Source organism: Rhineura floridana, chromosome 2 (assembly GCF_030035675.1).
Source record: "Rhineura floridana isolate rRhiFlo1 chromosome 2, rRhiFlo1.hap2, whole genome shotgun sequence".
Lineage (NCBI taxonomy): Eukaryota > Metazoa > Chordata > Lepidosauria > Squamata > Rhineuridae > Rhineura > Rhineura floridana.
This window is the reverse complement of record NC_084481.1, coordinates 157,135,411-157,159,526: the sequence shown is the minus strand read 5'-3', so window position 1 is coordinate 157,159,526 and position 24,116 is coordinate 157,135,411. Positions and strand designations below refer to the sequence as shown.

The 24,116-nt window shown below is 42.6% G+C and overlaps 1 protein-coding gene across 6 annotated transcripts in view; it reads left to right on the top strand.

Moving 5' to 3' along the window:
* The window catches only part of LRP4 (LDL receptor related protein 4), a 157,321-nt gene that overhangs the window by 35,420 nt on the left and 97,785 nt on the right, over positions 1 to 24,116 (top strand). Inside the window, exon 2 of one of the 6 annotated variants that reach the window (XM_061610918.1) lies at positions 3,466 to 3,517. The exons of the other annotated variants lie outside the window; for them this stretch is intronic. The gene's annotated coding sequence lies outside the window, so the exon portion shown is untranslated. The remainder of the gene's footprint in view (positions 1 to 3,465; positions 3,518 to 24,116) is intronic. 6 annotated transcript variants of the gene reach the window in all.

The following is a 24,116-nucleotide window of genomic DNA, read 5'->3' as shown; positions in this document are numbered from 1 at the left end:
ATAGAAGATGAGGGCAAGGCTATCTGCACCTTGTTCCTTGCTGCCACTCCTCTCATGGATGGGTTCCTCGTTGCTCATCTGCTGTGCCCACTGGCCTGTGTGTGTTGTTGTTTAAAGCCATATTGGTACACAATAAGACCACTGTCACCCATGATTTGATTGTGGATGAAGGTGCTGATTTGGTGGGCATTACTGAGACCTGGGTGGGTGAGCTGGGAGGAGTTGATCTGACCCAGCCTTGCCCACCTGGATACTTGGTGCAACACCAGCACAGGCTGCAGGGACGGGGGGGGGAGGAGTTGCTGTGGTCTACAGAACTTCCATCTCTGTCACCAGGAAACCACTCTGTCTTGGAGCTGTCTGTGAGGGCCTGCACCTGGTGTTGGGCCGAGAAGACAGTAAACTAGGGTTGCTGCTGGTGTATCGTCCACCCTGCTGCCCGGCAGCTTCTCTGACTGAGCTGGCGGAGGCCATCTCTGCTGTGGTGTTGGAGGAGCCCAGAACAATAGTGCTGGGTGATTTCAATGTCCATGCTGAGGCTGCCTCTAGTGTTCCGGCTCAGGACTTCATGGCCTCCATGACGACCATGGGGTTGTCTCAAGTTGTTACTGGCTCAACACATAGGGCAGGGCACACCCTCAACTTGGTTTTTGCTCCAGATGGAGGAAGGGGTGTTCTGGAGATAGGGTGGTGGTGGATGTCATCCCATTGTCCTGGTCAGACCACTTCCTGGTGAAGTTTAGACTTATGGCTCCGATCCTTTCCTGCAGGGGTGGTGGACAAATTAAGATGGTCCGCCCCCGGAGCCTAATGGAATCCACTGGATTCCTGAATGCCCTGGGGGAGTTCCCAGTAGATAGACAGGTGACCCTGTTGAAACTCTTGTCACACTGTGGAGCCCGGCTTGCACCTTGGTACACCAGTGAGCTAAGGGCAATGAAACAGGCTGGATGATGGCTAGAGCGCAAGTGGCGAAAGACGTGCTGTGAGGCTGATCGGGCATGAGTAAAACATCATAACTGTGCCTACTGTGTGGCAGTGAGGGCAGTGAAGAAGGCCCACTTCTGTGCCTCCATCGCATCCTCAAGTAGCCGTCCAGTGGAGCTTTTCCTTATTATCAGGGGTCTGTTGACATCAGCTCCAGGAAATGGAGTTTTAGACCCTTTGGAGGCCCACTGTGAATTGTTTGCAAGGCACTTTGAGGGTAAAGTTGCTGTCCTATGTCGCAGTCTTGATGCTCCCTCCACATCTACTGTAGTTCCCAATGAGGTGTCCAGTGCAACGTCTGCTGCAACTTCTTGGGAATGGTTTCAGTTGATGCGGCTTGATGACGTGGACAAGGTGCTTGCAATGATGCGGCCAGCAACGTGTCCTCTCGACCCTTGTCCTTCTTAGCTTATTAAAGCTTGCTGAGGGTGTCTGACCGAGTGGATCCTGAGTGTGGTCAACGCATCATTGCGGGAGGGAGTGGTTCCAGCCGCCTTGAAAGAGACTGTGATCTGACCACTCCTGAAAAAGCCCACCCTGGACCCATTGGCTTGTGACAACTAATCACCGGTTGCAAATACCCCCTTTTTAGGGAAGGTGATTGAGAGGGTTGTGGCTTAGCCATTGTAAATACTCTTGGATGAAACAGATTATCTTGACCCATCCCAGGCTGGGTTCATGCCTGATTATGGGACTGAATCGGCCTTGGTTGCCTTGATGGATGACCTTTATCGGGAGAAGGACAGGGGGAGTGCGACCCTGTTATTCTTACTTGATCTCTCAGCGGCTTTTGATACCATTGACCATGGTATCCTTTTGGGCCAACTTGGTGAGATGGGTATTGGAGGAACTGTTTTACAGTGGTTCCGATCCTATCTCCAGGGTCGCTCTCAGAGAATAACATTGGGTGACTGTCTTTCGGCCCCCTGGCAGTTGTACTGTGGGGTGCTGCAGGGTACCATCTTGTCCCCCATGCTGTTTAACAATCTATATGTAGCCCTTGGGAGCAGTCATCAGGAGCTTGGCGCGAGGTGTCAGCAGTATGCTGATGATACCCAGCTCTATTTCTCTGTAACATCTGAATCAGGAGAGGCCGTGCAAGTCCTGGACCGCTGCCTGTACTCTGTAGTGGGCTAGATAAGGGCCAATAAACTGAGTCTGAATCCTAGCAAGACGGAGGCACTGTGGGTTGGTGGTTCCCGAGTTTGGATAATTGGTCAGTTGCCTGCTTTGGATGGGGTCGTACTCCCTCTGAAAGAGCAGGTTCGTAGCCTGGGGGTGCTCCTGGATCCATCTTTGTTGTTAGAGGCCCAGGTGACCTTTGTGGCTAGGAGTGCCTTTTACCAGCTTCGGCTGATAAGACAGCTATGGCTGTTTCTGGACTGGGATAGCCTGATCACTGTTGTCCATGCACGGGTAACCTCCAGGCTGGATTACTGTAATGCGCTTTATGTGGGGCTGCCCTTGAGGTTGGTCTGGAAGCTGCAGCTGGTGCAAAATGCAGCGGTGAGACTGCTCACTGGGACAGGGTATCGCCAACATGTCACCCTGCTGCTGAAAGAATTGCACTGGCTGCCCATTTGCTACTGGGCCAAGTTCAAGGTTCTAGTTTTGGTGTACAAAGCCCTATACAGCTCAGGACCAGGATACCACCGTCTTATCCCTTATATACCCAGCCAATCACTGCACTCTGCAGGTGAGGGCCTCCTGCAGATACCATCTTATCAGGAGGTTCGTTCTGCACAATATAGAAGACGGACCTTTAGTGTGGCGGCACCTACCCTGTGGAATTCCCTCCCCTTAAACATTAGGCAGGAGCCATCTCTGCTATCGTTTCGGTGCCTTTTGAAGACTTTCCTCTTTCAACAAGCCTTTTAAGTTGAGACCTATCCCAGTCTGCGTCTGTGTTAGAATTGCTTGTTAATATGTTTTTTTTTAATAATGTTTTTAACCCTTTTTTAAAAGATGTTTTTAAAGCTTTTAAAAAATGTTTTTAACGTTGTTTTGTTTTAATGTATTTTAAGGTCTGTTTTTATGATGTTTTAAAGTGTTTTTAGCACTTCTGTTTGCTGCCCTGGGCTCCTGCTGGGAGGAAGGGCGGGATATAAATCAAATAATAAATAAATAAATAATATGTTTGGAGTTTACCTGATTGGCCCTGCCACGCCACTAAATCCCAGAGGGAAGTTAATTTAAGAAAATGGTGAAAAAGAAATCTGACAATTAATATACTGAGTTGAGAGGAGCTCCCTCTACGCAGTTAAGTTGTTTTCTCTTGGGACATTGTGAGTGTACAGTTCATATTTTTTGGAATAATTCATATGATCTGTAGGTTTGTCTGACCTGTAATAGTAGCAGACTGGCATTAAGACTATTATAACTGGCTATTTCTTTGGTAAGATTTTTTTTAAATAGCCAGCTTGACTGTATCTTCATTTACCAGAGCTTGTTCATGTAGTCTTGTGTTTTCTCCTGCAGTGGAGGAGAGGAGTCCTCTATGGGTTGTCACCACCCACTTACTCCACAGACAGTAAGTAGAATATTTCGAAGGGGTTTCCTGAATGGGCTGGGCAAACCTATCTCCAGAGTCATTTTCTGCCAACTCCACTGTAGGTTATTCTCCTGCAGCTCTCTTTTTGGAGCACTTGGGTGGTAGAAGCAACTCGGAACCTTTCCTAATTTCTTAAACCAAAACCTTTTTTTTCTTGATCTTCTCCCAGTCTTTTTTTAAAAAAAGATAGAGGGTCTTTTAAAAGGTTAAGGGAGTGAGAAAGGGTTTAAGAAAGGGTTTAAGTGCAGTCAGGCAGCAGCATGAGCTCAGCGGCCCTATCTGCCAATTTATTGGAGTAGAGTGAAGGGAGCCGGGATGCTCAAGCAGGGTAATCTGGCTCTTCCACACAGATAGCTTCCGCAGCAGCAGCTGTGAGAGATTTGACAGGAATATTTTCCTCCGCTTTTGAGATAACACTACAGCAAACTGAAGTTTCCAGCAAACCTGCAATTTTAAATCCACAGTGCCCTAGACTTACCCACAAGTTCAGATTTCTGAGTATTTGTAAATTTCCCTACTTTCAGGCAGGGCTTGAATGCGTGCCCTTGCCTCCCATCCCCACTTTTAAACATCATGTGTTTAGGAAATGCCTAAACACAGCTCTTGTATAGAGGTGCCCACACACTAGAGGCAAGGTGTAAGGCATTCTTGTCTTTGCTACTCCTTAATGGAAGTTTGCCTGGTTAATCCTCTCCTGTCTTCTTGAAAATTGACAAAATCCTTCCTTTTTTTAATCTTTGGTGCTCTTTTATAACAGGGGTTGCTGTTTTTGTACTTCTATTTTATTTTTGCTGTTAACAATCTTATTGCTGGGTTTTCAATATGATTTATTGTGTTGTATGGGTTAATCTGGGTTGTAACCCTTTTGAGAGCCTGAGATTAGGCTAATCAAATGTGATATAAATACTATTATTGTGGATGTCTTACTGAAGCTCCATTCCACTAATTATTTTGTCTTTTTGACATGCTTTTATTTAAAGAAGAAGAGTTGGCACCAGTAGGCAAAGATAAGGTTCTTTCCCCCTCTTTCTATTGTAATTCCCTCTGGTCACTTTTGAGAAACAACTGATTTTATATCAAGTGACCTTTTCAGCAAAATATCTGCTGTTTCTGAAAAGGTAGATTAAGGAAAATGCATTTGGTTTGTTTTGCTTACATTTTTTAAAGTTGAGAACATAATAGCTGTATTTGCCTGTAATGCTAAACCATGGTTTAGTGCTACATGCATAAATAAGCTACAGTGAGCTCAAGCAAAACATCAGATTTGAATGGTTTCCCTTTCCCCTTTGGAGATTAGTTTCACTTTAAAAAAATGTCACTTTGTCCTATCCTATGAACCCAGGAATCCTGGTTGACAACAAACTCTGGTATGTTTCAAAATAAACTAACTTCATACCATGGGTTATACAGCTGACATGTTTATCTAATCAGAGTTTAGTACATTTATATTTTTACCTGTAACATTAAACCATGGTTTAGCAGTACATGCACAAGCTACAATGAGCCCAAGATTACAAAACTGATTTCTGAAAAGATTTCATCCTGGATGCATGGAGGGGGGAGAATAGGGAGTGAGCGTGTAAACCTGCTTGCTCAGGGTAATTCTTGTAGTACTAAATTGTGGTTTTGTGTTTCTGTCTGAACTGGGCCTAAAAGTTGAGTACAGCTCATCTTTTCGTTACCTGCTTCTACAACTTTGTTTCTCTAACAGAATGCATAAAAACCTCAACCTACTGCTCTGTATTATCAAGGGAAAATAAGTGGCAGAATGACAAGGAAGATAAGGATGCACAGGTGGCTGGTGCCTTAAAGACATGGTGGCATGCAGAGGCCTTGTCACCAGTCTTTCTCTTGTGCAACTTCTGCCTTCCCACCCCCTAGGCATATATACCTGATAAATGTCAAAGCCTACACATAACTGAGGAGGCTAGCCAAGCCAAACAGACAGCACTTAAAAAACTATAGCTAAAGTTACAGTTCACTCCTTGGCCCTGTGATGAAGTTGATTCTTCTTGGATGTGAAAACATGGGGCTATCTGGGGGCCTTGGGCAGGGTAGATAATAAAGAGAATACAAGGAAAAGTAAGTCATGACAAGCCAGATGCAAACAGTGTTAACATACCACTTCTCCTTCTCTGTTGTCGACCACTACCTCCATCAGATCTACAATCTTTCCTGAGATCTGCAATCCTTCAGATGCAAGGTGGGGCTTTGCCTTTTTTGTCCAGCTCTTTTATTCTTTTTTGGTTCTCTGAAGTTGAAATGAATTGCCATATTTATTTTGCATGCTGAAAAAAAGTCACACATGAAGCTACCAAAAGTTGACAGCTGTGCAATTTCAAATGGCAAAGATAGGAGCCCCCCCTTTCTTCTAAAGCAGTTATTTCCTATGTTCCATGGACTCCTTTGAGCAAGACTGAACCTAGTCATCTGAATCTGTACATTAAAACGTAGTGGTTTTTAAAAATAAATATATTATTTTGCTTTAATTTTGTAATGTCTTTTAGTCCCTGTGTGTATAGTCAGAGTGACAATTCAGTCACCCCACTGAGTTGTAGTCCAGCAGTAGCAGGAGGACCACAGGTGTTCCCAGTAGTGCTGTTTGTGTAAATCTGGCTTATTGATTAAGTGGCTCCATTCTTACTTTAGGTGCTACAGGTCCTGGGTCCAATTCCTAGAGAAAGCCTTGCCCTGTGGAAAGCAGGATCACACTTTTGGACATTTTGGAGATGGACCGTAGCTCAGTGGTAGAGCACAAGCTTTGCATGCCAAAGGCTCCAGGTTCAATCTTTGGCATCTCCAGTTAAAAGGTTAATGTAGCAGGTGAAGTGAAAGACCTCTGTCCAAGACCCAGGAGAACTGCCCATCAGAGTAGACAATACTTGTCTAGATGGATGAATACTCTGATATAAGGCAGCTTCTTATATAAGTATGTAGACCCATCTGTGTCTACCTCCACTGAAAACAAATGGGGTCCGCAGCCTTTTTGAGTCTGAGGACACACTTGGAAATCTAAGAAACTGTTGTTACTCATTTTTATTTTATTGGTGAGATTTTTGTTCTTAATGGTTTTCATTGGATGTAGTGATTGTTAGCTACCTTGTGGATTTTCAAACAGAAAACTGAGGTATAGATTTTGTTGGTATTTGTACAGAGTGAGGAATAACTTACAGGGTTTCCCTTAAAACAAATAGCTGTTTAGTGGGAAGAGGGCAATTATTTCTGGAGGACATTTATCAGTTTGTAAGAGAAACAAAGGTTTTTTTTAAGAAACAGTTTTTTTGTACGCGCTGAAACTTAGAAGAACAGAGAATGGTGAGCCCAGAGCAAATAGAGGAGATTGCCCTGTGTGTGTGTGCATCTGTGTGTGTGTAAAAGACTAAAAGTATAGTGTTGTACTAAGAAGTGAACTGGAGGATGTGCATATTTAAGAATGTACCTAGAGTAGCTAAGCATGGGTGGTTCTGAGGCAAATATGTTGGTATTATGAAATATTATGCATGTAATGTTGTATAGAAAATAGTTATGACAGCAGACACCATAGCAGAAAGGGGTCTAGATATTTTTGGTACTGATCTTGTGAGGGCTGCCTCATTCTGTCTTATTTGTTGGACTACTATGGGTGTGTGCGTATGAAGCTTTAATATCACACACATCTCTTCATTACAGAATGGAAAGGAAAATATCTATATTGTCCTTTATTATTAAGGTTGTGAACTTGTGAGTTCTAGATTTCCAGGCACAGCCTTTTTTTGTTTTTAAGATGTGTGTATTCTGTTTTAGGATAAAATCTGAGAGGAGACAGAGAGAGAATGGTGTTAATAACAATAATAATTTGCTTGATACCCGAAGGTCCCCCAAGCAATTTACACAATGTTTAAACAAAAACAAATAGAACGTACTATAGAAAGATAACAAACAACAATAAAACAATAGCAATAGCACCCTCACACAGCCGCAGGAAGTTTTGGCAGCATATTAAAACTAAACATCATCTCAATCTATCAAATGCCTGGGAAAAAAGGTACGCTTTACCTGGCGCCAAAAAGAGGACAATGAAGGTGCCAGGCGGACCTCACTGAGGAGCATATTCCACAAATGGGGAGCCACAACTCAAAAGGCTCTCTTTTTTGTCACCACTCTCTGAGCTTCCCTCAAGAGGGGGGACCTGGAGAAGGGCCTCAGAGGCAGATCTAAGAGTTTGGGGAGGTTCATATTGGAAGATGTGTTCCAGAAGATATTTGGGTCCTGAGCTGTAAAGAGCTTTATAGGTAAAAACCAGCACTTTGAATTGGGCTCGGAAGCATACAGTCAGCCGGTGTAGTTGGAACAGGATAGGTGTTATGTTCTCTGTTCCATAAATGTTCCATAGGTGATTACCTAGGAGTTTGGAGGGCTATCCCTAACTCTTTAGAATTCCAACAAATCTGGGTGAATGTATAAAACAGACACCCACAGCTCTGACCGCTGAACCCCTTCTTCACCCTCAGAATACCTTGCATTTTGTACTCCCCACTTTCTCTTGGTTCTTCCTTTTTTTTGCTGTCATTTAACCAGTTTTATTACTTCTGCTCCTAATTTAAAATTCACATACACTTGAATGAATTAACAGATACCAGGGAGACGAAGCCTTTCTTTAAGGTATTTTAATCTAAGTTGTTACCTAGACATATCCCAGAAGTTCATCTGATTCATGTGGCAGGATTCCTCTGTTGTCCCTGATCTGCAGTGAAACCAAAGCTCTTATACATGGCATGTAAACCATGTTGTAGCCCTATTACATTATTTGAAAAGCAACGTCCGGGTGGATGAAGTAACTTTGCGTCATAACAGTCCTCTATGTGAAGATGTTTTCTTCTTGTTTAAAAATAAAATACAATAACCCTGAGAAGGGAGAACAGTGGCTGTGAAGCTGCAGGTATCTGGACAGCAGATTGGCAGGCATACATATTGCCTGTTCACAGATTTCTCTGCTAGGGTGAGATGTGCTTCCCAACCCCTAATTTTCTAAATTTGCATATATGCATATAATCACCATATGCAAATTATATGCAAATATCTTCTTTTTTTGCCCTCTTTTTGTGATGCATTTATTTTTTTGTAAGTAGTCACCCTAGTGAAATGATGGACAGGGAAACAGTTAAGTATCTCTTCTCTTATTACTTCTCTGCTTAAAATCTCTCCTCCAGAAGCTTTTTTGGGGTTGGTGGGGGGAGACTGTCAGACTCTGGTTATGCAAAGTTAATGTAGGTCCCCGAAAGCTACATTCATCAGTCTTCTTTACCATGAGTGAGCCATGATATCCAGCCCCCCGTTTTTTGTATTGCAGTCCTTTTTTTGGCCTGTTTGACCAGGTGATGACTGATTACAGGACAGATACTTCCCATTCAAATGGCTGGCTGCAGAAGGTCATGTTTGAATCTGTTTCGTCTGATGATCCTGTTGATTTTTTTTTTCTTTCCTGTTTTAGTTTTGTGTTGTAGCAACTGCTTTTTATTTGAGCCACTCGGTTGGGGTGGAGTACCATTGAACTGTTAGTGGTTTGGTGCTTATGCCTTTCTTCCGTCTCAGTGATCTGAAATGAATGAGAGGGAGAGAATGAAAGGCCACATGCCTGCACACAAAACAACATTGAATATTAGCTGGGATCCATGTTGATTTCCACCAGGAAGCTGCCTCTCAGCAATTATGTAGTCCCAACTTCCTAAAGAAGAAAAGAGTTTTGTTCCCCTATGACCCTCTCTCTCCAGCAAATTCTGCACTCCCTCAAACAGACAAACCAGTCGTGGAAGGGAACAGGTCAGCTGGGGCCTGAGAACTTCTGGCGTTTCTGCCTTTTCTCTATTCCATAAGGGAAGTGTTGTTGCTTCTTGTCTCTTAACCTCACCTCCCTTGTAGTAAATAGTAATAATAATAATAAAAAATTCCCCTGGAAAATACATATTTTTTTTGTATTGTTGCCAAGCTGTTGGGCTTCTAAAAACTCCTCCCTGTAAGGTGAAAAGCGACAAGAAAGAACAAAACAGTCTGGCAACAGGAGGAGATGAATGACACTGGCAGAAACTATTGTTCATTTTAATGCTGCCGCAAGAGCAGAGAGAAATTCACACGCCATTTTGGGGCATCCTGCTGGGCAAGCAAGAGAAGGGGCAATCCTGCTGGTCATGAGACTTGGCTGGCCAGATTGAGTTGGGCTGAATAGATTTCTGTTCATTTAGTTTGTGTTGTGTTGGGCTTTTTTTTTAAAAAAAGAAATAGTAGTTCACTGATTAATAGCAAAAGGACCTGATTAAAGGAAGAATTGGAAACCAATGTGGACTACTATAGATACAAAGCTGTCAGGCTATTAGTAGTGATATTTTATTATTTATTTATTTAAAATATCTCTATCCTGCCCTTTTACCCTGTAATAGGACACTTAGACTATAACCTATAATAGTGGCAGCTTACACTAAAATCGTACACGTACATAATAAAATTGTACACAATAAAGATCACAAAAGCATTAAAATAAATTAAAATGCATAAAATACAATATATATGTGTTTGTTGCTTTCAAAACTGTGTATGTATGTATATATATACATACATACAGTAGGGCCCCACTCATACGGCAGGTTAGGTTCCAGACCCCCGCCGGAAAGCAAAAACCGCTGGAAAGCAGATCAGCTGTAGCGCGGGGGTCTGGAACCTAACCCGCTGATCGCACTAGAGGAGGAAAAGATCAGATTTTCCCCTCCTTGGATGCGATCAGCTCGAGCGGGAGTCTGATCGTGCCAGAAGAGGAGAAGATCAGCTGTAGCACGCTACAGTTGATCTTCCCCTCTTCCTGGTGCAATCAGCTGGAATGTGGGGAGCTCCAGCCCCCCTCCAGCTGATCGCTCTGCTGGCGCCATATTAGCGGAACGCCAAAAAGCGGGGCGCCGAGAAGCGGGGCCGTACTGTACATACACACACATATACATATATGTATATAGGGGAGAGGTACTGAAGGGACTAAAGAGGTAAAATTAAAATAGAAGGCTAAAATCAGTTCAGGCTCTACCTTCAATCCCTCCCAAAGGCTCTCTGGAACAAGATGGTTTTTAGAAATCTCCGGAAAACCATCAGGGAGGGAGCAAAGCAGGCTAACCAGGCCTTAAACCCTTGCAGGCTGTAGGATTTGCTGCTGTCAGGGGTACGCTATGTTCAAGAGCACTAGGGAAAAAATATTTAGGATAATTTGTGAAGGACCTCTGTGGTCAAGTACCTGAAAACAAAAACTGAGACATGCTAGCTCATGGAATAAAGTCTTTGCCTTAAAAGCCAGCTATTTCTGTCAGTCATCTTTGTTGGTAACTACATAGAATTGGGACATATTCCTGCAACTAAGGCAAAATGGTGATCTATGCCAATTTTGCTCCCTTCACTGTGTTCCCATGGAAGATATCTAGGTGAGTGGTATACAAGCGGTACACATCTGAATATCTGGTGCTGGGGGACAAACCGCAGGAGAAGGCTGTCACCATCATGTGCTGTGTGGGAACGCACCTAGCGGCATCTCACTTGCCACGTTTGGAAACAGATCGGTTGGGGACTTAGATGAAACTTGGTCTAATCCAGAAAGGCAATTCTTTTGCAGAACTTGGAGAAATTTCCTGGGAATCAGTACAGGTATCTAGGACCTAAACAGTATCCTTTGATGAGAGCAGGCAAAGCTGGACATATTATCTGAGGGGTTTTTGTTGTACAAGGGCTACTGGATAAGAATAGCTGAACATTTCCCTTGTAAAATAGAACCAAACTTGCTTTTATCAAATGAAAATAAAAATATGGGGCAGAATGGTCAGCTGGCACAGTAATTTGCCAGAAATGCCTGGATTGTCAAATTTCACCTCTTGAGTAAAAGATTTGGGCCTTTGCTTTTGATATTTTTACATCCTTGGGAATATATATAGTCACGCCTGATGAATCCTTATTGTTCTATTTCTACTTGAATAAGAAAAATGGCCGATGCCTAGAATAAGATGGGGAGCTTGCTTGTCCATGTCTTTCCTGTTTGTCTTATTTGTCTTGGTGTTCTGTCTAAGCAGCTTGTTAGTGAACTGCTGCTGTGTCTAGAGACTGCCTGATCCATGCCCTCTGCTCCTTCTGTCACTTGTTTAATGTGTTGTTCTTCAGTTTGTTTGTGCTGTGGAGGAGTGCAGCTGATGATTTCACACAAGCTACTGGAGCCTTGTGAAAGGGATCAGTGTGCTGCAAAGTAGGAGCAGGGGCAGGCAGTTCTCCGCCCTTCTCCCTCCCCTTGGTCAGTACTGTCCAGCTTTCCAAAATGGGAATATGGGTGATGGGAAGAATATGATAATGGATGGAACTATAGAAACACTCTCAGGAAAGTTCTCCAGTTATTTTGCACTTCCTCTGCCCCTGCAAGGAACCCCTCCCAACACCCCCACCCCACCCCAATGGCTTGGAAATGTTTTGGTAGAGAGGTGAAAAGAGCAGGACACAATTGGGAGGAGAACAAAGATTCTTTGTGGGCCTTTGAGAGCATGGGTTTGTTCAGTGTCCATTTGGGGAAGATGGGGAACTGTGGGGACAGATGAAGGCTTTTGAAGTGGGCAGTATTGCCTGTCTCCACTAGAAACAGCAGTGCTGCTGATGACTCCCCATTAGGTGGCCATTCCTGGGCCAAATAAATTGTATCCCTTTGAAACAGAAGACCATTCCACCTTGAGTAAAACTGGGAACAGGAGGGTCCTGCCCACTGAAAGCCCCTACTAATTATTAAACCTATCTGAATCAATACAGCTTGCCTAGCAGGCAAACATAAGAACATTAATTTTGAGCTGGAAGTACCTAATGGCCCTTAGTCTCTGATATCCTTATCTTTATTATGGAGATGCTAATATTGGTTCTACTGGCTTCTGGAAAAGATCATAAAGAAGTGATGAGGTTTGTGCACTTAGGAAATATTCCTTATTTCTACAATCATTAAGCAGAATCTTCTGAAAATCAAGAGCTTGAAACAAGCAATACAGCAGGAATTAATGTTTCAGAGAAACATTCTAACACCCTACGACTATGAACATCTCCTGTATCTGCTCTGCAAAACAGAACAGACAATGTCCATGCCACCAAAAAGAAAAAAACTCAAAAGGGATAGTCTAAGATATTCCCCTTATTCTTCTTTTATTTATTCTATTTATTCTATTATTCTTCCCCTTATTTCATCCCATTTAATAACACAGGGTTCTGTTTATAAAGAAATATTTTCCTCTGCTACAAGAGTAAAAGCTTACCAAAAAGAAAAACAGGAGATTCAAAAGATTTACTCCAAAATCTTCCACATGTATAACAAGATCACCTGACATAGCTTACAGAAATGACTCCATAACAATAATAGATCTCACTGCAGGCAAAATGTCACCTAATGAACTTAGGCTTCTTTCCAAAGGCCTCAGCTTCTGCCTGACACCGAGAGAGCACAATATAGCACAAATGAAATGTTATATCAGAGTATTTGAAAGGAGATGCAGATTGGCTGAATTTTTTTATGGTGACTCTAAGAACATAGACCTCTACAACAGAGATCCTTGCTACAGTTTCTGCCACCTAAAACTTGGACACCAAACATTAATAGGAATCCAGTCCTAGAAACCTTTCTCTTATCAATAAACATAGTAATTAACAATCACACACCAACTCCTACTCATGACAGCCTTTCAAAAGGAGAAAGAATGGCTCTAAGGAACCTTCAGATGAGAAGGGATGTCTGTTGCCTGGGGATAAGGGTGGTGCTGTCATGGTACTTAACACTACAGATTACATTGCAGAAGGTCAAAGACAAGTAAAGGATGAAACAACATACCACAGAATTCAATACTCATATAATTACAACTATTCAAAACCTTAAAAGTAGAAAACTTCTTAAGGAGGAGACTGCTGATCTCCTTGTTTATCCAGATTCCACCCCTGGAAGGTTTTACATGCTGCCTAAAATCCACAAAGCCAACAATCCTGGTTGCCCAATTGTCTCAGGTAACAACACAGCTACTGAAAGGATTTATTTGAACATTGATTTAAATTTACAGAACATGGTGCAAAACCTCCCTTCATATATCAAAGACACCAATGACTTCTTACTTAAAATCAAGTCTTTAAACAAGCAGTATCAATTCCACAAAAATACTATACTAGCTACTGTAGATGTCACATCTCTTTACACCGATAGACCACGTAATGATGGGATTCAGGCTTTAAATGAGTTCCTTAACACCAGAGATATGAACAATCCTCCAACAGATGTTATCACAACTTTAGCTACACTAGTCCTGACTTGCAACAACTTTACTTTCAATGGAGAACACTATCTGTAACTACAAGGCACAGCTATGGGGACTCACATGGTTCCATCATATATAAATCTATTTATGGGTAATCTGGAACAGGACAGCCTCAAAAAGACCATTAACAAACCATTTAGGTGACGGCCTCCTGCAGATACCATCTTATCAGGAGGTTCGTTCTGCACAATATAGGAAATGGACCTTTAGGGTGGCGGCACCTACCCTGTGGAATTCCCTCCCCTTGAATATTAGGCAGGCGCCATCTCTGCTATCTTTTCGGTGCCTTTTGAAGACTTTACTCTTTCAACAAGCCTTTTAAGTTGAGACCTATCCCAGTCTGCGTCTGTGTTAGAATTGATTGTTAATATGTTTTTTAAATGTTTTTAACCCTTAAAATTTTTTTTTAAAGCTTTTAAAAAATGTTTTTAACGTTGTTTTGTTTTAATGTATTTTAAGGTCTGTTTTTATGATGTTTTAAAGTGTTTTTAGCACTTCTGTTTGCCACCCTGGGCTCCTGCTGGGAGGAAGGGCAGCATATAAATAAAATAATAAATAAATTTATATGGTGGTGATACATTGATGACATCTTTATAGTCTGGACAAATGGTAAAGAGAGTTTAGAACAATTTAGAAATTTAACAATTAAAAAACTATCCATCCATTTATTAAGTTTACATTTAATAGTCCACATGATAATCCACACATCCCTTCAGTCCCTTACGGAAACCTCGGCCACCATCTTTATTGATGGCAACCCTGCGTGAACAGCAGAGAAAGGTAGGTGAAGCGTGGGGGATGGCGGGCGGCTTGGAAGCTCGTCTTGTGATCCATGGGATCGCAGAAGGGGAGCAGAGGGCCCCCCAGGGGCTCCTAGAGCTACTGGGCCCTCGGGCAGTTGCCCAACCTGGCCGCCCTTTGGAACCGGCCCTGCCTGGAGGACAGTACCAACACTACTTAGCTTCTGCAAAGGAAGCCCCTCTGAGCATTCCATCCTCAAAGCTCCATAACTGCCACTTTGGTAACAGCATTTGTATGTTAGCATCTGATGAAGGCAGAAGCCGAAACGTTTTGGTAATACAATAAAAACCTTTGTTTTGTCAATCACAATTACGTGCATATATTTTTAGGTGATTAACTGAATCCCTATAGGGATCCAGAGCAAGCTTGGGTGAAGTTCTGTTTGTTGCTTTCAAAACTGTCTATAAAATAACACCAAATGCACAAATAAAAACAGAACAAATGCATATATAAAACAATTACATGTATAAAAACAGTTAAAACAATTACAGATATGAAAACAATTTCAAATCCAATACAGATACTGACTGGGATTGTCTCTACATAGAAGGCTTGTTGAAAGAGGAAAGTTGACATTCTTGCTATCCATCTTTATCTTCAATGTTCATGTTACACTGTAATTGCTCCTGTTTCATGCTCATTAAAACCAAATAGCTAGTGCTACAAGGAAAATTTTGTAAGATGCAGCTAATTGTTCTGTAAGGTCTTGATTATCTCTTGGCAATAATTTTGAAACTTCTGGCAGACAACAATTCCCACCCTTCCCTTCAGATAATGTGTGTGAATGTTTGTGAAGCGCATCACATCACACACTTTCTACCTCTAAGTGTAGGGGATGCACCCTGTGACCTCTGCCTCTCTAATTCTGCCCATCACCTGATTGCCACTTAAGCATTTGTTTTTGAATTTTCTTAACTGCAAAAATACCTTGCAGTAAGATCAGGGCAACCTGTGAAACACTGAAATACAGAAAAATCACTGTGTAGGGGAGGACCTCCTGGGTATGAGACTACTTTCTGCATGCATTGGGGGGGGTGTTTCATGATGAAACTGTAGGTGAACAGGGCTGAAAGAGTGGCTGTGCAAGGATCATAGATATGTGGAAATGTGGCAAGTTGACCAAATTTTTTAACATGAAAATACCATGAACATGAATTTTAAAAATGTAATGTATCTTATTTTGCTTTGAGCTAGAATTTACATCTGTGGGTGTTCATTAAGCTAGTTTGAGGCAAGTAGAGCTCCCGAAGCATGGGCCAATTAATCTGATTAATAGGTGGGACTATAATCAGGGCTATGTGTGTTTTAATACACAAACAAAAATTTGCACCAAGGTGATCCTGTGTCTTGTGTAACTTATGCAAATGTGCTTGGTTAGCAGAAGAAGTATACATTGTGTAAATAATGGTTTCTTGTGTGTATGATTATGGCATTTTAAGAAAGGCAAATCCTGTACCCAGTTCTAAATTCTGCGGTGGTTGTGTTGCATCAGCAGAATTGTAGCTGATATGCTATATTCTGGGCTGTGTCACTGGAATATGTTAAGAGAGGCTAGAAGTGCTCTTCACTGTTGTCCTGGAAGTGAAATAAGGGTTACTGAATAAAAGCAAGCAGGGTGTCCAAGTCTTGGGTTGGTATGCATCCTTTGGTGAGATTTGACTGTTTAATTAGTAGATCTGCTAGAGTCATCTCTGGATGGGAACAACACTTCTTCCATCTGGATGAAAGCTTCCTCTTCCTCAATTTCCCTGTTTTGTCTTGTCTTGTTGTTAAGTGCCTTCAAGTCAATTATGACTTATGGCGACCCTATGAATCAGTCACCTCCAATAGCATCCGTCGTGAACCACGCTGTTCAGACCTTGTAAGTTCAGGTCTGTGGCTTCCTTTGTGGAATCAATCCATCTCTTGTTTGGCCTTCCTCTTTTTCTACTCCCTTCTGTTTTTCCCAGCATTATTGTCTTTTCCAGTGAATCCTGTCTTTTCATTATATGTCCAAAGTATGATAACCTCAGTTTCATCATTTTAGCTTCTAATGATAGTTCTGGTTTAATTTGTTCTAACACCCAATTATTTGTCCTTTTCGCAGTCCATGGTATGTGCAAAGCTCTCCTCCAACACCGCATTTCAAATGAGTTGATTGTTCTGTTATCCACTTTTTTCACTGTCCAGCTTTCACATCCATACATAGAGATCGGAAATACCATGGTCTGAATGATCCTGGCTTTAGTGTTCAGTGATACATCTTTGCATTTGAGGACCTTTTCTAGTTCTCTCATAGCTGCCCTCCCCAGTCCTAGCCTCCTTCTGATTTCTTAACTATTGTCTCCATTTTGGTTAATGACTGTGCCAAGGTATTGATAATCCTTGACAAGTTCAACGTCCTCATTGTCAACTTTAAAGTTACATAAATCTTCTGTTGTCATTACTTTAGTCTTCTTGACATTCATCTGTAGTCCTGCTTTTGTGCTTTCCTCTTTAACTTTCATCAGCATTAGTTTAAAATCGTTACTGGTTTCTGCTAGTAGTATGGTATCTTAAATTATTTATATTTCTCCCTCAATTTTCACACCTTCATCTTGGTCCAATCCCACTTTCTGTATGATATGTTCTGTGCATAGATTAAATAAATAGGATGATGAAATACACCCCTGTCTCACACCCTTTTCAATCGGTTTCTCCATGCTCTGTCCTTACAGAGCCTCTTGTCCAGAATATAGGTTGTGCATCAGGACAATCAGATGCTGTGGCACCCCATTTCTTTTAAAGCATTCCATAGTTTTTCTTGTTCTACACAATCAGAGGCTTTACTGTAATCTATAAAGTACAGGGTGATTTTCTTCTGAAATTCTTTCCTCCGTTCCATTATCCAACATATGTTTGCAATATGATCTCTGGTGCCTCTTCCCTTTCTAAATCCAGCTTGGACATCTGGCATTTCTTGTTCCATATTGATTGATTGATTGATTGATTGATTGATTGATTGATTGATTGCCCATCTGGCTGGCTGTCCAGCTACTCTGGGTGACGTACAACATAGGCATATAATACCTAGACACTGAAAATCTAAAAACAATGAAGATAAAATCTAGCCCACCCCAAAAGCCTGCCTGAAGAAGGCCCGGCGGAAACTCATCGTAGAAGAGGAATGGCGGAGATCATTTGGGAGGGAGTTCCACAGGGTGGGGGCCACAATTGAAAAAGCCCTCTCTCTAGTCCTCACCAGTTTGTCTGTTTTGACTGATGGGATGGAGAGAAGGTCTTTTGAGGCTGATCTTGTTGGGCGGCATAGCTGATGATGCTGGAGGCGCTCCTTTAGATAGACTGGGCTGAAACCGTATAGGGTTTTAAAGGTCAAAACCAATACCTTGAATTGGGCCCGGTAAGCAACTGGTAACCAGTGCAGCTCTTTTAGCACTGGAGTGATATGATCTCGCCGGCGGCTGTCTTTAATCAGGCACGCCGCCGCGTTCTGTACCAGTTGCAGCTTCCGGACCGTTTTCAAGGGTAGCCCCACGTAGAGCACATTACAGTAGTCTAGACGAGAGGAGACCAGGGCATGTACCACTGATGGGAGCGGATGATTGGGAAGGTAGGGGCGTAGCCTCATATCAGATGGAGTTGATACAGCGCTGCCCGGCTCACAGCCGAAACTTGAGCTTCCATGGACAGTTGGGAGTCAAGAATGACCCCGAGGCTACAGACCTGGTTCTTTTAGGGGCAATTGTATATGATAAGAGCCTTTGTTGTAGAATCTTGAGCATTACTTTACTTGTGTGGGATATTAAGGCAATCGTTGGATAACTACTGCATTCCCTGGGATCCCTTTTCTTTGGAATTAGATGTATATTGAATAGTTCCAGTCTGTGGGCCATTGTTTAGTTTTCCATATTTCTGGACAGATTTTTTGTCAAAATTTGGACAGATTCAGTCTCAGTAGCTTGTAGCAACTCTATTGGCATGCCATCTATTACTGGTGATTTGTTTCTTCCAAGTATTTTAAGAGCAGCTTTCACTTCACATTCTAAAATTTCTGGTTGTTCTTCATCTTCTTTGTCTTGTATAGTGTGTACTTTTTAAAAATCTTCTGGCGTTTCTTGGTAGCTTTGCTGAAGTTTCTCTCCTGTGGCTCTGTCAACATTTATCAAATTTCCCTCCAGTTTTCATGTTTCCTTTGGCTCTGGATCAACACAAACTCCCCAAATCCAAAACTAATTCAGGACTCTAAGTAACAGTAGCATTTAAGCTTTGGAATTGTGCCAGACAGCCGGGCAGCCTCTTCATGGAGGAGCAGTCTAATTCCAGTGTCAACAATTGCTTTGGAGCTGGCCTTTCCCATTTAATGTTAGTCTTTCAGTAATCTACACGCTAGTACAAGAGATTGGATCCTGCATCAATGTCTCTAGAGTCCAACTGGCCTTTGTTTTCTGGTTACATAGGATGTAATTGCACTTCATTCAGATCAGAGGCCAATGGGGGAGAGGCCACACTTTGACTACTGAAGTGGAGCAGGAGGCTTTATTTTAATTTCCCAAGTTGTGTGTGGAAATCCTGACACATAAGTATGACAATGAATTGATTTCCATAGGGTATGTGTAATGATGTGTTTAGTGGTAGAGTACATTGGCGAGGGTGGGAAAAAGAGAAAAACGATCTTCTGAAACTTGGAACTGACATGAAAATATCTTGTTTCAGTTTCCAGCTCTGTTCCACAGTTCAGGTGGGTCCACAAGCATATCAGATGAATTTGAGATGAAGAAGGTGAAGAATAACAATGACTTTGGCTAATATGTGCAGCAGTCAGGAGGTGTTGCAGTACTCCTGAAGTAGCAAGATATAAAACCCTGGTCGTATCTAATACAGATTTGTAAATTCTGAGGTGGTTTTTTTCCTCTTTGCTCTGTAGCTGGTCTCTCCTGCTTGGACTTCCATAACAACTGAAGCACTGCTATTCTCTCAACCTGAAGGATGAAACCCTAGCTTAGCAGTTGAATTAGTGCTGCGGTGAGGATCAGAATGGATTAGAAAACCTGCTAGTGGCTAGCAATTGGCAGATTGTCAGGGTTTGCAAAGTGCTGTGTTGATTGATGGTGCCTGCAAACCCTCTTTGGCCCAGCCATAGCTTTACCTGCCCCACAAGTGGACACAACTTGGCCAAAACAGCCTTGTGGACCCAATGGGGAGGTCTGGTGGGCATAATTAGGTCAGTGGGCTCCCCATCCTTGTGCTAGTCCATAGATTCAAAGACTGGATTGTGGTAATGACCAAGGGAAGCTTGCTCTCTGTGCTGAGAAAGTATTTTTTAAAGTATTCCCTACATTTTGTAAAGGAGTCTGGAGCCCAGAGACAGTGTGAACTGAAGGATGACTTCATGAGCTGCCTAGAAAAGCAGGTGAGATGCAAGTGGGCTGAACAGGGCCAATCTTCTCTGTTTGGATGGCTGCTCTGTAGTAATTTCCACCACTGTATGTCTTCCTTTTTTTCTGGCAGCACTACTGGAAACATCTAGCCCTATATGAACCCATAAAAAGCATTTATCATAGTGGTTTTCCCTTGCTTCTCCACAAAAAAATTGTCAGGATTCCTTTTACTTTCAAGTCTTAATTTCTTCCAGTTTTCTGGTAAGCAGTGGGGGATCCGTGATGACATTGTGGTTATGTGGTGCCCCTTATTTGATGAGCCCGGCCTAGTTCTGCCACAGTCAGCTCAGTCTGGGCAGTTAATAATTCTCCCTATTTTGCTCATTCTTTGAGGGAAACATAATACTCTATGTGTTTGGTTATATGTTTAAAAAAACGTTATTGAGTAATTCTTTCTCTCAAGATAGCTGCATTCATCTTGTGGTTCAGCGTTTGAAGTTCCTCTGCCTGTGGGATTGCAGAGTAGAAGTTTCTGTCTCATTCTTGCCACAAAGCCGCAAATGGCCATCCTTTTCTTCCCTAGAGAACTCTTTGCAAAGCTAGGCCACTGTGGCTTGTTTTCCCGAACTCTGGTGGAATAGAGTAGCAGCAACAGAGCTGTATTGCACAATTGCTCCAGCATTTAAATGTTGACATTCTTATACCAAAATAACCCCTTTGCTGACCCTTTAGCAGAAGAGTTCTGGTTCAGGTTCTGCTTATGTCATGCTTCAGCAATGAATAGGGTCAGATTGCAGCCCCCTAAATCTTCAAAAATGACATGTTGAGCCTGTTTTTTATCCTCTGGCAGTTGCATCTCCACTGGTGAAATGGGTACTTTCCTGAAACACAGAAAAAGCTTTGTTTCAGTCCCATAGTCACAAATGTGCTGTGTTGCTAAAGGCACATTGGCAGTTGGGGAGAGGATGTGGCATTGTAAGCTGGTGTAAAATTACAGGTAGTCTAGTGTGTCCAGATACTCATCAGTCTTCCTGCTGACCTATTGGACAGGACCAGGGCCAATAGAAAGGCAGGATTACTTCCCCACCCCAATTAATTTTTATTTATTTATTTATTTCTTATATACAATCCATACAAATAATCATAATGTTAACAACAACTGAAAACAAAATTAGATAAGCATTTTAGGTAAATGATTGTTTCATACAGGTACAGTGTGGGGGTAAATAGTAGAGGATTCCAAACATATAATTTCATAAAATCCATAGATTTTTGAAGGCTTTTGGCACAGGGACTGTTATCAAATTTACTTGTAAAGGCAATAAAATTCCACCTGCTGTAAATGTGTGTCTCTTTTTTTGTCCTTTGGCTGTACGCAATTTTTGTGTGAGTTTTTCTGTAAGGACAATTTCCCAAACTTTGCTATTCCGGCTTGATAATGAAATTCCTTTAAGGCTTCTAACACTACTAGTAAGTATCCTACTAATGTTTTACATATTATATTCTAGTTTTCTCCCATGACTACATTCAGCAGTGCCAATTCCAGTTGTTGGGGTTTTTTTTACTTCTTTTTCAATTATGGCAGGTTTACTATTTTACCTAAACATTTAAATGGAATACTGCCTCTACTTTTTTCCTTGTCCTTTTACATGCCGTACCTACAATTGCTGTGGCTACAGCATTGATTCTTTTCCGTAAATGGCTTGTGTCCCAGTTACCTGAAGGAACGCCTTCTTCTGCATGGACCTGAATTCTAAGGCTATCTTCTCAGGCCATTCTCCAGGTTCCCTGACCTTCTGAAGTAAGACCGGATGGCCAAGGAAAGGGCCTTCTTTGTGCTCTCCCCAGTGAGGGTTGCTAAGTACCAACTGTAATGCATTTTTAGCGCTAGGTGATTATCATTTTGTTTGCCCCAAATTTTAATGCAAACTTCTAGATCTGTTTTTATGTTGGTGTTTTATTGAGATTATCCTGTTGCCCCTCTTTTAAATTTGCCAGTAGCATCATTTTTTCCACTAGGGATATTGAGTCTTTTGGTCCCTGTCCTATTCCTGGTAGGAAAGGGTGCTTTACTGGAGCCTGCAACGCTCCTTCTGCTGCTCTTGCCTTCCCCTGTTCCATGGTAAGTTGTTCAGCCTGAGGAAGGGCAGTCAATATAGGTAGTGACAGAGGGCACTCACAGATCTTTTGCAAGTGCTCAGACAAAGCACTCATGAAAGGCTTGAATTGTTGAGAATGTTTGAATTAGGTGATCACAAAACGTTTACCTTTTTGAGGCTGATGGTTGGGATACTTGTACAACACTAGCAACAGCATGCAAAGATCTCTGCGCATTCACTTCTGAAACATGTGACTAGTGCTGGGGTGGTGGAGGAAGATGGAAGATAGTATAAGGTCTGAAAGAGATTTCTAGCTTGCTAACAGGCGCAAGTCCAAAGGCAGAAATGGCAAGAGGTTTCTCCACACTTAAACGTGAGACTGGTCTGTTCAAGCTCTCATGCAGTCTAGATTGTTACAGGCTGAGTGATGATGGTGGGGTCAAAATAAGACTGGATAACTTTCAAATAGCAGTAGCAACAGGTGCTTTCACACTGCACTTTATTCCGTTATTCTGACAATTTATTTCCTGTTAATTTGCGCATAAAATTTGAGCTTTCACGCGACATAACGGGTAGCTCCGGAATTCTGGTGGAATGTAGTGGAAGTTTTGCACTAAATTCCGCAATAAATGATACTGGGAAAATTCCGATAGCAAGGCTGGGGACACGGAAGATTGTGGGAGTTTTGCACTAGCTGCCACTGCTCACGTGACAGCCATCCCAGCAGGCAGTGCGTTCCCGCCCTTACCAACAGCCCTTCCAGCATGCAGTGCATTCCTGCCCTTACCAACGGCCCTCGCTGCTCCTGAGAGAGGAGCCTGTGCTGCAGAGCCTCAGCTGCTGCGCCGCTGCACCTGTCAGCTGATCGCGTTCGCGATTGCGCCTCCTTCAACTCCCCCATGCACCGAAAGAACAGACCTCAAACCAGCTCATCCGGTGTCACGTGAGGCCGAATTGGGGGGGGGGGAGAGTAAAACTGTGCTCTGTGTGAACGACTGCTGCGCAAAACAGGTACTGTAGTGTGAAAGGGATTTTTTAAATATGGAATGAAGCACTACCTTTTTAATCCGGAAAACTAGCGCTATTAGCCCCATGTGTGAAAGCACCCAACATTAGCTGAGAAAGAAGGACTTGGTGGCTGAAGTAGGAACCAAAAGTAGCAATGGGTAGGATTAAAACTAAGATGCACAGGACAAGGGGCTGACTTAACCCATGACATTTAGGCCTGCTTTTCACAGATGTGGTAAGCCTATGTCTCTGGGCTGCACCACCTGAGACTGCCAGTGGGGGTGGGCACACAAGGTTGTCAGGTAGTTCTTCCTGCACGTCACATATTAGCCAGAACCAGGTCTACTTCTCACTATGACACTTTAAGATAGAGCTCACTTGATGGGAAAATTTGTCTAGAACAGTGGTTACCAACGTTTGTGAGTACGGGACCCCCTTTGTAAGCTCAAAAAATTTCATGACCCCCCTCTGTTAATAAATGGTACATGACAAATCTCATCTCCAAATATAGCTTTCAATAAAAAGCTCCCTGCAGACAGGGAGGTGTTGCTTTGTGTTCTTCATGCAAAGGTCCAATCTTGGGAACACACTCCCCCTCAACAGTCTGAAGATGTACAGTCCTGTCTCCCAACACCAGTAAGTTACAGTGTTGGACGATCATCAGAACTGATGATTTGGTTAGCATGCACTTGGGGAATGAGAGTGGAGCAGAAGGCAGATCAGTGCACGCACACACAAAAACACAACTGCCTCTCCTGCAAGCATCTGCAGGTGTGCATGCATTTGGGCATGTGGGAGGGGGGAACCTTCAACTGCTGCAGCATCTTGGAGAGAGGGATTGGGGGTGGTGGAATGTGGGTGGAAGAAAGGGGAGACACCGGCACACACACTTAGCCTCGGAGAAAGGAGGCGAGCAAGTCCTGAGTTTCCTCACTGCTCCTTGGCTCTGTGTGGGCCAAATTTTTTTATTTAGTTATTGTATCTATAT